Consider the following 12,076-nt stretch of genomic DNA (forward strand, 5'->3'; position numbering starts at 1 on the left):
TCAAGGTTGCCGTCCAGGCTGCCGTCCAGGTTGCCGGTCGAGTCCCTCGCTCTTTTCATAGCCACATTGCTTGCACTCGATTCTTCGACGTCCATCAAGGGAGTTGCCGGTCCGTGCTCCGTGGCGGCCTCCTCGGCAGTGGCGGATTTTGCGGCCGATTCTTCTTTGGCTCCTTCGTCGCATGGCCTTTGCACTGCATCTTTCGGGCTCGTAGGCAGCACATTTACCACCTTCGTGGCTTTAGCAGCCGGCACATAAGGTGTTGCAACTATGTCCGCCGGTGGTACTAGCACGCGGTAAGCCTCATCAACGTCAGCCTCATCCATTAACAGGTCAGCCACGTCCTCTCGAAGCGCAGGTCCTGCGACGGATGCGTAAGTCTTAACACATTCCGTATCCTGGTGGCCGTAGCGACGGCATACTGCACATTTCGGGACGCGGCAGTCACGTCGGACATGTCCGGTGTTTCGGCACTTCAGGCAAAGGGGTGCTCTGCCCGGTACCACAACTAGGGTCTGCTCACCAGCTACACGAAGTTGATGGGGCAGGTCTTCTACGGTCATACCCGTCTTCAGAACCAGGGACACCGCCCGTGTCGACGATGCTTTATCTTGAACTCCTTGAACACGCCACTTTTCATGGAAAACGTCCGTGACCTTTCCGAACGGTAACAGGGCTGTCCGTATATCCTCGTCCGACACGTTATGAAGCATCCAATGCAACTTCAGCCGCACGGCCTGATTGGCAGGATCAACGACAATGCACCGATGTTCATTCACCTTGAGGTTCTTGGCGCTTGAAAGCTTTTTCACGCCTTCGTCGCTCTTGAAAGTAACCGCCCAAACGTGGCTCATCTGATACGCCCCTAGGGCGATGACATCGGCAAGTAGGCCTAAGCTAGCCAACGCATCTCGGAAATGTTCCACACGATACGGCCTGGCACGCACATCCGCATGGAGAAAAACTGTATTTAAAACTATCCGACCTGTCGGCAATTGAGGCAGCAAAACTTGGTATTCCGGGTCTTCTGAGGCAAAACTCCTGGTACCGCGGCCCTGCTGGGCCGCTGAAGCCGCTCCTACGGAGCTCATGATCGGCACGTCCGCTCGCTAGCGCGGCAGAAAGCCGAATGGGCGGGCGAACTGCGTTGCAGGTGGCCTTTAATCACGTACGAATATATCCTCTTATCAAAAGTACAGACGAGCTAAAAAGAGAAAAAGACGGCGGACGTGATATCCACCACCCTCGGCGGGACTCGAACCCGCAATCCCCGGTTTAGGAGACCGATGCCTTATCCATTAGGCCACGAGGGCGGGCGAACTGCGTTGCAGGTGGCCTTTAATCACGTACGAATATATCCTCTTATCCATAGTACAGACGAGCTAAAATGAAAAAAAAGACGGCGGACGTGGTATCCACTACCCTCGGCGGGACTCGAACCCGCAATCCCCGGTTTAGGAGACCGATGCCTTATCCATTAGGCCACTTTCTTTCTTTGTTTTTTATTACCGTTTTCATGGTACATACAAAATATACACACTTTACAAATGGTAAAAATGCCACCAGTCTTTGGTGTGCATTAGGCCACGAGGGCGGGCGAACTGCGTTGCAGGTGGCCTTTAATCACGTACGAATATATCCTCTTATCCATAGTACAGACGAGCTAAAATGAAAAAAAAGACGGCGGACGTGGTATCCACTACCCTCGGCGGGACTCGAACCCGCAATCCCCGGTTTAGGAGACCGATGCCTTATCCATTAGGCCACGAGGGCGGGCGAACTGCGTTGCAGGTGGCCTTTAATCACGTACGAATATATCCTCTTATCCATAGTACAGACGAGCTAAAATGAAAAAAAAGACGGCGGACGTGGTATGCACTACCCTCGGCGGGACTCGAACCCGCAATCCCCGGTTTAGGAGACCGATGCCTTATCCATTAGGCCACGAGGGCGGGCGAACTGCGTTGCAGGTGGCCTTTAATCACGTACGAATATATCCTCTTATCCATAGTACAGACGAGCTAAAATGAAAAAAAAGACGGCGGACGTGGTATCCACTACCCTCGGCGGGACTCGAACCCGCAATCCCCGGTTTAGGAGACCGATGCCTTATCCATTAGGCCACGAGGGCGGGCGAACTGCGTTGCAGGTGGCCTTTAATCACGTACGAATATATCCTCTTATCCATAGTACAGACGAGCTAAAATGAAAAAAAAGACGGCGGACGTGGTATCCACTACCCTCGGCGGGACTCGAACCCGCAATCCCCGGTTTAGGAGACCGATGCCTTATCCATTAGGCCACGAGGGCGGGCGAACTGCGTTGCAGGTGGCCTTTAATCACGTACGAATATATGCTCTTATCCATAGTACAGACGAGCTAAAATGAAAAAAAAAGACGGCGGACGTGGTATCCACTACCCTCGGCGGGACTCGAACCCGCAATCCCCGGTTTAGGAGACCGATGCCTTATCCATTAGGCCACGAGGGCGGGCGAACTGCGTTGCAGGTGGCCTTTAATCACTTACGAATATATCCTCTTATCAAAAGTACAGACGAGCTAAAAAGACGGCGGACGTGATATCCACCACCCTCGGCGGGACTCGAACCCGCAATCCCGGTTTAGGAGACCGATGCCTTATCCATTAGGCCACGAAGGCGGGCGAACTGCGTTCCAGGTGGCCTTTAATCACGTACGAATATATCCTCTTATCAAAAGTACAAACGAGCTAAAAAGAAAAAAAGACGGCGGACGTGATATCCACCACCCTCGGCGGGACTCGAATCCGCAATCCCCGGTTTAGGAGACCGATGCCTTATCCATTAGGCCACGAGGGCGGGCGAACTGCGTTGCAGGTGGCCTTTAATCACGTACGAATATATCCTCTTATCAAAAGTACAGACGAGCTAAAAAGAAAAAAAGACGGCGGACGTGATATCCACCACCCTCGGCGGGACTCGAACCCGCAATCCCCGGTTTAGGAGACCGATGCCTTATCCATTAGGCCACGAGGGCGGGCGAACTGCGTTGCAGGTGGCCTTTAATCACGTACGAATATATCCTCTTATCAAAAGTACAGACGAGCTAAAAAGAAAAAAAGACGGCGGACGTGATATCCACCACCCTCGGCGGGACTCGAACCCGCAATCCCCGGTTTAGGAGACCGATGCCTTATCCATTAGGCCACGAGGGCGGGCGAACTGCGTTGCAGGTGGCCTTTAATCACGTACGAATATATCCTCTTATCAAAAGTACAGACGAGCTAAAAAGACGGCGGACGTGATATCCACCACCCTCGGCGGGACTCGAACCCGCAATCCCCGGTTTAGGAGACCGATGCCTTATCCATTAGGCCACGAGGGCGGGCGAACTGCGTTGCAGGTGGCCTTTAATCACGTACGAATATATCCTCTTATCCATAGTACAGACGAGCTAAAATGAAAAAAAAGACGGCGGACGTGGTATCCACTACCCTCGGCGGGACTCGAACCCGCAATCCCCGGTTTAGGAGACCGATGCCTTATCCATTAGGCCACTTTCTTTCTTTGTTTTTTATTACCGTTTTCATGGTACATACAAAATATACACACTTTACAAATGGTAAAAATGCCACCAGTCTTTGGTGTGCATTAGGCCACGAGGGCGGGCGAACTGCGTTGCAGGTGGCCTTTAATCACGTACGAATATATCCTCTTATCCATAGTACAGACGAGCTAAAATGAAAAAAAAGACGGCGGACGTGGTATCCACTACCCTCGGCGGGACTCGAACCCGCAATCCCCGGTTTAGGAGAGCGATGCCTTATCCATTAGGCCACGAGGGCGGGCGAACTGCGTTGCAGGTGGCCTTTAATCACGTACGAATATATCCTCTTATCCATAGTACAGACGAGCTAAAATGAAAAAAAAAGACGGCGGACGTGGTATGCACTACCCTCGGCGGGACTCGAACCCGCAATCCCCGGTTTAGGAGACCGATGCCTTATCCATTAGGCCACGAGGGCGGGCGAACTGCGTTGCAGGTGGCCTTTAATCACGTACGAATATATCCTCTTATCCATAGTACAGACGAGCTAAAATGAAAAAAAAGACGGCGGACGTGGTATCCACTACCCTCGGCGGGACTCGAACCCGCAATCCCCGGTTTAGGAGACCGATGCCTTATCCATTAGGCCACGAGGGCGGGCGAACTGCGTTGCAGGTGGCCTTTAATCACGTACGAATATATCCTCTTATCCATAGTACAGACGAGCTAAAATGAAAAAAAAGACGGCGGACGTGGTATCCACTACCCTCGGCGGGACTCGAACCCGCAATCCCCGGTTTAGGAGACCGATGCCTTATCCATTAGGCCACGAGGGCGGGCGAACTGCGTTGCAGGTGGCCTTTAATCACGTACGAATATATGCTCTTATCCATAGTACAGACGAGCTAAAATGAAAAAAAAAGACGGCGGACGTGGTATCCACTACCCTCGGCGGGACTCGAACCCGCAATCCCCGGTTTAGGAGACCGATGCCTTATCCATTAGGCCACGAGGGCGGGCGAACTGCGTTGCAGGTGGCCTTTAATCGCGTACGAATATATCCTCTTGTCAAAAGTACAGACGAGCTAAAAAGAAAAAAAGACGGCGGACGTGATATCCACCACCCTCGGCGGGACTCAAGTTCAAGTTCAAGTTTATTGTTCTTCTAGTACAGACTAGAAACGTCCTCCTGGGCTAAAAGCTGCCGTCAGCAGCTTGACTGGACCCAGGAGGCGTTATACATGGCAGAACGAAAACAGTAACCTTTCTGGTACAAAAAAAAGTTAAGCAGAAATTTAGTGAACATAAACTAAACATAAATTGAAAAACTCAGATACATGCTTATGACATGGTACGTAAGAAACAACAAGACATTTTTGTACAAATAAAACAAAAGGCAGAAAAGAAAACATGGTCATTTATATGCATCGTTATGCATGAATATATATGTTATAGGTTAACGAAATACATCTTCAACTGTTTACGAGAGAATTTATTAGCGTGAACATGATTATTTAGAATTTTCGGCAAATTGTGTTTAATAGATTGTAACTTATACTCGGTGCGAAAGCGCGGTACAAGCCAAGGTTCAGGGTTTCTGAAATGCACAGGTATGTCATGGTGCTGCAAGGTCGCTAGTGATGTAAGAAAATCTCTCCATTCTTTCCTTGCAAAATAAAATATTTGTAAAAGACGATATTCGTAGTATCGATCTACCCATATGATTTCGTATGTTTGTGACAATGTTTTTCTTGTTGATCGTGCTTCAATATTAGCAATGTGTCGGAAAAGCGCCTTTTGTAATGTAACCATTTTATTTATGTTAGTTCGTGTTGTGGTTGCCCATACTAAACTGCAATAATTAAATTGCGAGGTGAACAATGCATGATAAATTTGTAGCTTGGCTTTTGTCGGCATGTAAGCTCTACAGCGAGATAGTACACCGGCGACGGCAGAAAACTTGTTTCGAAGGTTATTAAAATGAGCATCCCAACTCAAATGACATGAAAATATTACTCCAAGTATTTTGTGTTCATTAACTAGTTCTATGTGTTTGCCTAAATAAGTGATTGAATGTTCCAACTGAAAAGGTTTGTTTCTGGCTCTGAAAAGAATAGCTTTCGTTTTAGTGGGGTTAATTCTGATCACATTTGAATGTGACCAATCAGATAGTTTCATTAGCAATGCATTACACTTGATAATTAGTTCGTTTGCGTCTTTTCCACAGAAGAGTATAGTACTATCAACCACATATATAAAGAAATCGCAATATATAAAGAACCCGCAATCCCCGGTTTAGGAGACCGATGCCTTATCCATTAGGCCACGAGGGCGGGCGAACTGCTTTTTTTTTCTTTATTACCGGTTTTGCTACAACAATACACTTACAACACATGAAAAGTCAAGACGGGGTTACAATACAATTTGTCAACACATTGAGCGAAAAGCCATCAGTCCTGTTCTGACTGACGTTGTCACTTAAAATTCCCTTAGTGTGACTAAGGGTTCTACCCTGGCTACCCAGGGAGAAAGACATTCTTTTGTTTTTTCCACTTCTACTAACCGAGCAATGCTCTCTCGAAAGTACAGCCTTGCTGGTCTTGCATCCGGTTCACAGTAGAAGCCAGTCATTCTTGAGCGCCATATACTGTGCACGCCTGTCAGCATGATTAGATCAAAAGGTACTCCTTCTTCGTTGTCTATCGCTAGGTACCTAATTCCATGTGTGTCTAGTGGGAATTCTTTTTTGATTGTCCTCTGCAACACATCCCAGAAGAACACCGCTTCCCAACAGTGAAGGAAAGGGCGGGCGAACTGCGTTGCAGTTGGCCTTTAATCGCGTACGAATATATCCTCTTATCAAAAGTACAGACGAGCTAAAATGAAAAAAAAAAAGACGGCGGACGTGGTATCCACTACCCTCGGCGGGATTCGAACCCGCAATCCCCGGTTTAGGAGACCGATGCCTTATCCATTAGGCCACGAGGGCTTCATTTATTTGTTCTTTATTGCCTCGCTTGACACGGAGTTTACGAGCTCATAAGAACAGAATACCAAGATCATAGTACCGAGAACCGTCAGCTGTTGGCTGACTACAAGTCATCAGTATTTCGGCATGTGCAACAACATTTCTAATCTTGGAACCCACTCTGGTACATACGTCTGCACCTTCCGCACTTCGACAAAACGGGACAAAGATGCGCAAAAATATTCGCGAACTGGTCTAGCGTCGATATCCGCATTGCGTACAACAGTCCGAGTTCGCCATATACTGTGCAGGCCCAAGAGCATAATCAGAACGAAAGGCACACCATCGTCGTTTTCGACCGTGAGATAACGGATTCCATGCGGACTTAACGGCAACCCTTCTTTCAAGGTTCTCTGTAAGATGTCAATAATAACACAGAGACAATTGAGCATGTGTTTTTATTAGGCCACGAGCGCGGGCGGTTCCTGGTTGCTGCAGTCACACAGGCTCTCATTCTGTACATAACGATGCAGTGCACGAAAAAAAGGCGATAACTTTCCGTTAAAGTGGAGCAGGCGGAATAAGGCCGTGAGACAGGAACACAAGCGGTTGGGCATGGTATGGTATGGTATTCCTTATGCGATGGCGCACACCCACTGTGGGGGATTGGACAAGTTTTGGATGAAATTAGGCCATCTTTATTAAAAACTGAAAATGGTAAAGCTAACTGGAGGAAATGAACAAAAATAAAATGTTTAAGAATTCAAGACAATCTCTTTGTAGCAATTATAAAATCCTCCACGGTTGAGCAAACATCCCTGTGGCACTGTCCAAGAGAGGAGGCTCCTAGAGAAAGGATATTTATAATTGAAAATCTCAAACCAAGCTGTGTAAATCTTGATTCTAGATTTTTTCTTAAAGAAGTGAAACGGCGGAAGAATAAGAAAAAATGCTCTATTGTTTCATCTTCTCCACAGACTGGGCACAGAGGGGAGGGCACCAGACCAGCCCTGACATCGTCACCTTCCTTTCTCTTCTTTATGATGATGACGACGACGATTATGATATGCGAATGCACGTACCCATAAGTGCGATTAGCCGAGAATCGGGCGGCGGGAGGTCACGTAATGCGATCATACATTTTAAGGATGGAATTGGAAAAAAAAATTGGAAGGAAAGACGCCAGGAGAGACAAGCAACAAGAAGAATACTGCGTTATTGCGCAGTCAGACTAAATGAAACAAAATTATAGATGTTGTACACACACGAGAGAAATTAAAGATCTCATTGATAAAGAATTTGGAGAAAAACCCAATTACAGCGAAATCACCGATGAACATAGGAGAAGGCGACAGAAAAGAAGGAAACTGAAGAAAATTGTTACACGCTGTTTCGTTTCTGTCGCAACATCTTTTTCCTGCTTCTTGACAGGCATGAGGAAAAAAATAATAGCAGACGACAGTCGTTCTTCTAATAATTGCAGACGACAGTCGTTATTACTGCAGCTTTGCTTATCACAGAAACGTGCGGGTTTCTTCTGTAGCTTCGTGCTGCTAAGCAACATTAGTAATGCAACTCGGTGGTGGCAATGTAGCAACCAGTTCGGTCGGCAGCCATCGAATCTAATGGCGCTGCTACCGTGTTGACTTCCACAGTGACACGCGCGTCGCACGCAACTTGTGCTAATTTTAAAATTAGCATAAGTGCCACGTAGTTGGACAGCACCAAGGTCATGTTGTGTGCCGTCGCTTGGAGCAAGTCAGACATTTTTTCTATTTTGTATTTCGCATAACTACAGATTAGTTATCATCAGTTAATCAACTGCTCTAGCATCACATTCAGAGCAAAAGTAAAACCTCTGAATTAATTAATTGTGGCACCTGTGCTCCTGAACTGTTAGGTTAGATTCCGGTGCTCTACGTTTTACGTGCCGAAACCACGATATGATTGAGAGCCTCAGTGGTAGACCCCCGATTAATTTTTGACTTTCCTGTGGTTCCTTAACGAGCACCTAAATACAAATGCAGGAGCGTGTTTCTTTCTTTTTCTTTCGTTTGGCCACCACAGAAATGCGGCCGCCTCGGCCGGCATCGTACCCAAGACCTCAGCACAGCAACGCAAAGCCTACCCCGGCGAGTGAATAGGCGACGTGGGCCACTGGGCATGCAAGCATTGTTGGCCAGTCGCTCAGATTGGGAATATGCGCCACTGGGTATGGTGCCCAGATAGACAAGCATAAGAAGGGAAAAAAAGAGCGAACAAGTCGGCAACAGCAACAAACTGAAGGAGTCGGCACGGCCACTCAGGAAAACAACAGCAGCAACAACAAGAGTCGGCAACAGAAAATCGAAGTCGGTTACGGCACAGAAGTTCCTGTACTGTCCCGATCGGCCTGCAGGGGTAGTGACCCTTCGAACCTCTCCCAGCCCGCTTCGACGAATCGCTTCGTGAAGCCAACAATGCTCCTCCTTCGGACAGATCCACGGCGCCAGCAAGGCTAGCCACGTTTGGTGGACCGAGTATTGTTAGTTGGTTCGCTGTCGCCTTCACGGTCTAATTGGAGCAAGAGAACTCCTGGAATAGAGTGTGTTACGGCGCTTTCTCACGGCCTGTGGTAATTTGCCAGACGCGGCGGCTAACTTCAGAGTCAGCTCTGGAATCAAGAGGCGCCAGCTTGAGTCAAGCGTGAAAACCCCTGTCTACGAGGCCTCTCTCCGCTCGGTGTGTTCAGCAAAACGACAGTGCGGGAGTGCGTGATTCCTCGCCCCCAAAGGCGATTTTTGGACGCTCCGATTGCACGAAGGTTGGACTGTACTTTTCCCTCGCCTGGGGGATCTAGGGAGGTCAGGGGGTGCTTGAGTCAACAGCATCATCGGCGTTTTGGTGCTGTTAACCCCCTCTCGCCATCTCTACCCCTTTCATTCCTCCCCCTCCCTCCCTTCTGCAGCGCGGTTGAGGTGTCCTCCAATGAGAGACAGTTACTGCGCCGCAATTTATCCCACTTTCACCTCCTTCCTTTAAGAATCTGCTCGGCGTGCTTCGTTTTCAGTCATGCTAGACTGATGAAATGTAACGTTCTCCTGTCTTCATGTAAATATTGCAAATAAATCCCGTACTCCTAGTTCTCTATGAGAGCAAGTTCCTCCCTTAAATAACTTCCCGAGCGAGGATGAGCTGGACGACGGCGTGGGCCAGCTACCACTTTTACATGCCCGACTCCAACTCTTACAGTACGCACCATACGGACTATTGACCAAGAAGCAGGCGGTTTTATACGGTTTTTTTTATTAGGATTGTAACCCAAATAAAACATTAAAATGTTAGAGCATCGGCGAAAGAAATTAGAGGAGAGCTGCGTACAAATGGATTTCGAGATAAGAGAAATTAAAATCGATAAACCCAAGAATCAACGGATAACCTTAGAAATTTAATGAGGTAATCGTTTTATGTCTCGGATAAAATTAATTGCAAGGAAGGCATCCGCGTGAACGAATCCCAACGAAGACTCACCAAGAGAAAGAATGGCTGGCGAAGTTTCTGATATCCCAACTTGGCGAAATGGTACTTATATAAAGGCTGTCTTTGGCCTAAACAGTGGGCGTCGCAGAAGAAGCCGGCAATATAAGCAGTCGGGTGTGGAGAAAGAAGTAAACAAAATGGGACAAGAACGTGCATTAAGCGACAGCTATGTTGGGACAGGAAAACTTCGTTGAATAACATTTATTACCCCTCGCTGCAAAACTCCGGTGTCAGATATTTCGGCTAGCACCAAGCCTAGCCGGCATCAATTAATGCACAGTTTTTCAATCGCAGCTTCCGGGACCACAGCCACATTTTGAGTTCGCTATCGTGTACAATATTTTTTTATATAGGCGCTTGTGTGTGTGTGTGTTTTTTTTTTTTTACAGCGTGTTATGGGAGAAGCGAGCACCTTATACAGGTATAACATATTTTAGAGTGCAGATGGTTTCACATTTCGACTTCATCGAAATGCCGCTGCCGGGATTCGAGCCCGAGAGGATGTGTATTCAGCAGCAGAATGGGCCTCGCCGCCAGGCCACCGTGTCTGATATGTTCAGCTTTCGGTAGTAACTTTAGATAATTAAGCTCAAGGATTTATCTACCTTCTCCCACCCTTCTCTTTCACGATTAACTTCTGCATGGCGTCCATGAAACAAATTAGAAATCGGCTGTCCGTTGCCAGAAAAGGCGCCGGCTGGCTTTTTGGGAAGCGAGCTGTATATGGAAATGACATTCCACTGTGACGTAACATATCCTTTCTTATTGATATTGAGATTGCCGTGGTGGTCCTGTCGAGTCTTCGTCCATAGTCAAAATAAATCCGGAGTCCCCCACTACGGCATACGCCTCATAATCAAATCGCGGTTTCCGGCACGTAAAACCCCAGTCTTCGGTCCGATTCGTCCGTATAGCCATTTGCATATCCGTAAGCGACGGACGCGTTCTTGCGATGGCGAAGACAGCCAGCCCTCGTGGCCTAATGGATAAGGCATCGGTCTCCTAAACCGGGGATTGCGGGTTCGAATCCCGCCGAGGGTACGTGGTGACACAATTTTTTTTTTTTTTACTATGCGGGCAAAACATCATATTCACAAACGTCTGTGGCATCTCTTTTTAGCAGGCTAGTGTTAAAGCGTGCCTTGTTACGCCATGTCGGCGCACTGCCTCTCTGTTATTGAGATAGTCGGCGAAACATTGCCTTCTGATGCTATGTCTTAGGAGCGAGAAGCAGAAAGCCATTTAGTTCTCCGCAAATCATTCCATTACCGATCGCCTGGCGCAGTAGCTTCGGCCTTGCTCTTACTAAGCCAGAGGGGCGCGGGAATCAAATCTCGGCCGCGGCGGTCGCATTTCGAAGGGGACGAAATGCAAAATAAATAAATAAATAAATAAATAAATAAATAAATAAATAAATAAATAAAAATACGCCCGCGTACCGTGCATTGGATGCACGTTGAAGAACCTCAGGTGGTCAAAATTAATCAGGAGTAACCCCCCCCCCCCTCCCACTACGGCGTGCCTCATTGTCATAGCGTGGTTTTGGCACATAAGATAATACTTCCGCATGCGCTACAACAACTCATTTTCATTCTTCTGTATATTTCCTTACCGTGATCGTGATCCCCTGTGAGTAATTGGCCTTGATAAACGTATTCTTGCACGGATTCCAGACGCTTCACGACTGGCCATCTTGAAACTTCGCACTCTTTTCAGGCTATCGAACCTTCTGCGTAATAATCTTCAAACCTACTTTTACACTTCCTCGGATACACGGTCCTCGGTCATTTGTTGCAAGAAATCTCCATCGAAGCTGAACAGGGACGCATTCCGCGACGATCACATTCGGCGATACTACGAGTATATACCGCCTCGGCCGTCAGGTGCGCTGATTGGCTGGTTGAGCACTAGGTCACGCGGAGGCGATTAGTATCGCCGAAAGTGATCGCCGCATAATACGTCCCAGGAATGTCAGCTGCAAAACCCGCTCGTTGCTGAGACATTCACAGTTCCTCCTCACACAAATTTTGAGTGCTACCTCCAAGCATGCAGTGAATAGCATTG

The 12,076-nt window shown here is 47.8% G+C and overlaps 18 non-coding genes across 18 annotated transcripts; 1 reads left to right on the forward strand and 17 right to left on the reverse strand.

Moving 5' to 3' along the window:
- Positions 1 to 1,240: 1,240 nt before the first annotated feature.
- TRNAR-CCU (transfer RNA arginine (anticodon CCU)) lies at positions 1,241 to 1,313 on the reverse strand. The gene has a single exon. It is a non-coding gene; the product is annotated as a tRNA-Arg (tRNA).
- Positions 1,314 to 1,700: 387 nt separating this feature from the next.
- On the reverse strand, positions 1,701 to 1,773 carry TRNAR-CCU (transfer RNA arginine (anticodon CCU)). The gene has a single exon. It is a non-coding gene; the product is annotated as a tRNA-Arg (tRNA).
- A 106-nt stretch (positions 1,774 to 1,879) lies between these two features.
- On the reverse strand, positions 1,880 to 1,952 carry TRNAR-CCU (transfer RNA arginine (anticodon CCU)). Its single transcript has one exon. It is a non-coding gene; the product is annotated as a tRNA-Arg (tRNA).
- Positions 1,953 to 2,058: 106 nt separating this feature from the next.
- On the reverse strand, positions 2,059 to 2,131 carry TRNAR-CCU (transfer RNA arginine (anticodon CCU)). Its single transcript has one exon. It is a non-coding gene; the product is annotated as a tRNA-Arg (tRNA).
- Positions 2,132 to 2,237: 106 nt separating this feature from the next.
- On the reverse strand, positions 2,238 to 2,310 carry TRNAR-CCU (transfer RNA arginine (anticodon CCU)). Its single transcript has one exon. It is a non-coding gene; the product is annotated as a tRNA-Arg (tRNA).
- Positions 2,311 to 2,417: 107 nt separating this feature from the next.
- TRNAR-CCU (transfer RNA arginine (anticodon CCU)) lies at positions 2,418 to 2,490 on the reverse strand. The gene has a single exon. It is a non-coding gene; the product is annotated as a tRNA-Arg (tRNA).
- Positions 2,491 to 2,587: 97 nt separating this feature from the next.
- On the reverse strand, positions 2,588 to 2,659 carry TRNAR-CCU (transfer RNA arginine (anticodon CCU)). The gene has a single exon. It is a non-coding gene; the product is annotated as a tRNA-Arg (tRNA).
- Positions 2,660 to 2,764: 105 nt separating this feature from the next.
- Positions 2,765 to 2,837, reverse strand: TRNAR-CCU (transfer RNA arginine (anticodon CCU)). Its single transcript has one exon. It is a non-coding gene; the product is annotated as a tRNA-Arg (tRNA).
- Positions 2,838 to 2,942: 105 nt separating this feature from the next.
- On the reverse strand, positions 2,943 to 3,015 carry TRNAR-CCU (transfer RNA arginine (anticodon CCU)). Its single transcript has one exon. It is a non-coding gene; the product is annotated as a tRNA-Arg (tRNA).
- Positions 3,016 to 3,120: 105 nt separating this feature from the next.
- Positions 3,121 to 3,193, reverse strand: TRNAR-CCU (transfer RNA arginine (anticodon CCU)). The gene has a single exon. It is a non-coding gene; the product is annotated as a tRNA-Arg (tRNA).
- Positions 3,194 to 3,290: 97 nt separating this feature from the next.
- On the reverse strand, positions 3,291 to 3,363 carry TRNAR-CCU (transfer RNA arginine (anticodon CCU)). Its single transcript has one exon. It is a non-coding gene; the product is annotated as a tRNA-Arg (tRNA).
- A 387-nt stretch (positions 3,364 to 3,750) lies between these two features.
- TRNAR-CCU (transfer RNA arginine (anticodon CCU)) lies at positions 3,751 to 3,823 on the reverse strand. The gene has a single exon. It is a non-coding gene; the product is annotated as a tRNA-Arg (tRNA).
- A 107-nt stretch (positions 3,824 to 3,930) lies between these two features.
- TRNAR-CCU (transfer RNA arginine (anticodon CCU)) lies at positions 3,931 to 4,003 on the reverse strand. Its single transcript has one exon. It is a non-coding gene; the product is annotated as a tRNA-Arg (tRNA).
- A 106-nt stretch (positions 4,004 to 4,109) lies between these two features.
- On the reverse strand, positions 4,110 to 4,182 carry TRNAR-CCU (transfer RNA arginine (anticodon CCU)). The gene has a single exon. It is a non-coding gene; the product is annotated as a tRNA-Arg (tRNA).
- A 106-nt stretch (positions 4,183 to 4,288) lies between these two features.
- Positions 4,289 to 4,361, reverse strand: TRNAR-CCU (transfer RNA arginine (anticodon CCU)). The gene has a single exon. It is a non-coding gene; the product is annotated as a tRNA-Arg (tRNA).
- A 107-nt stretch (positions 4,362 to 4,468) lies between these two features.
- TRNAR-CCU (transfer RNA arginine (anticodon CCU)) lies at positions 4,469 to 4,541 on the reverse strand. The gene has a single exon. It is a non-coding gene; the product is annotated as a tRNA-Arg (tRNA).
- Positions 4,542 to 6,441: 1,900 nt separating this feature from the next.
- On the reverse strand, positions 6,442 to 6,514 carry TRNAR-CCU (transfer RNA arginine (anticodon CCU)). Its single transcript has one exon. It is a non-coding gene; the product is annotated as a tRNA-Arg (tRNA).
- Positions 6,515 to 10,980: 4,466 nt separating this feature from the next.
- TRNAR-CCU (transfer RNA arginine (anticodon CCU)) lies at positions 10,981 to 11,053 on the forward strand. The gene has a single exon. It is a non-coding gene; the product is annotated as a tRNA-Arg (tRNA).
- Positions 11,054 to 12,076: the final 1,023 nt, after the last annotated feature.

This window comes from Dermacentor variabilis, chromosome 11 (genome assembly GCF_050947875.1).
Source record: "Dermacentor variabilis isolate Ectoservices chromosome 11, ASM5094787v1, whole genome shotgun sequence".
NCBI classification, from domain to species: domain Eukaryota; kingdom Metazoa; phylum Arthropoda; class Arachnida; order Ixodida; family Ixodidae; genus Dermacentor; species Dermacentor variabilis.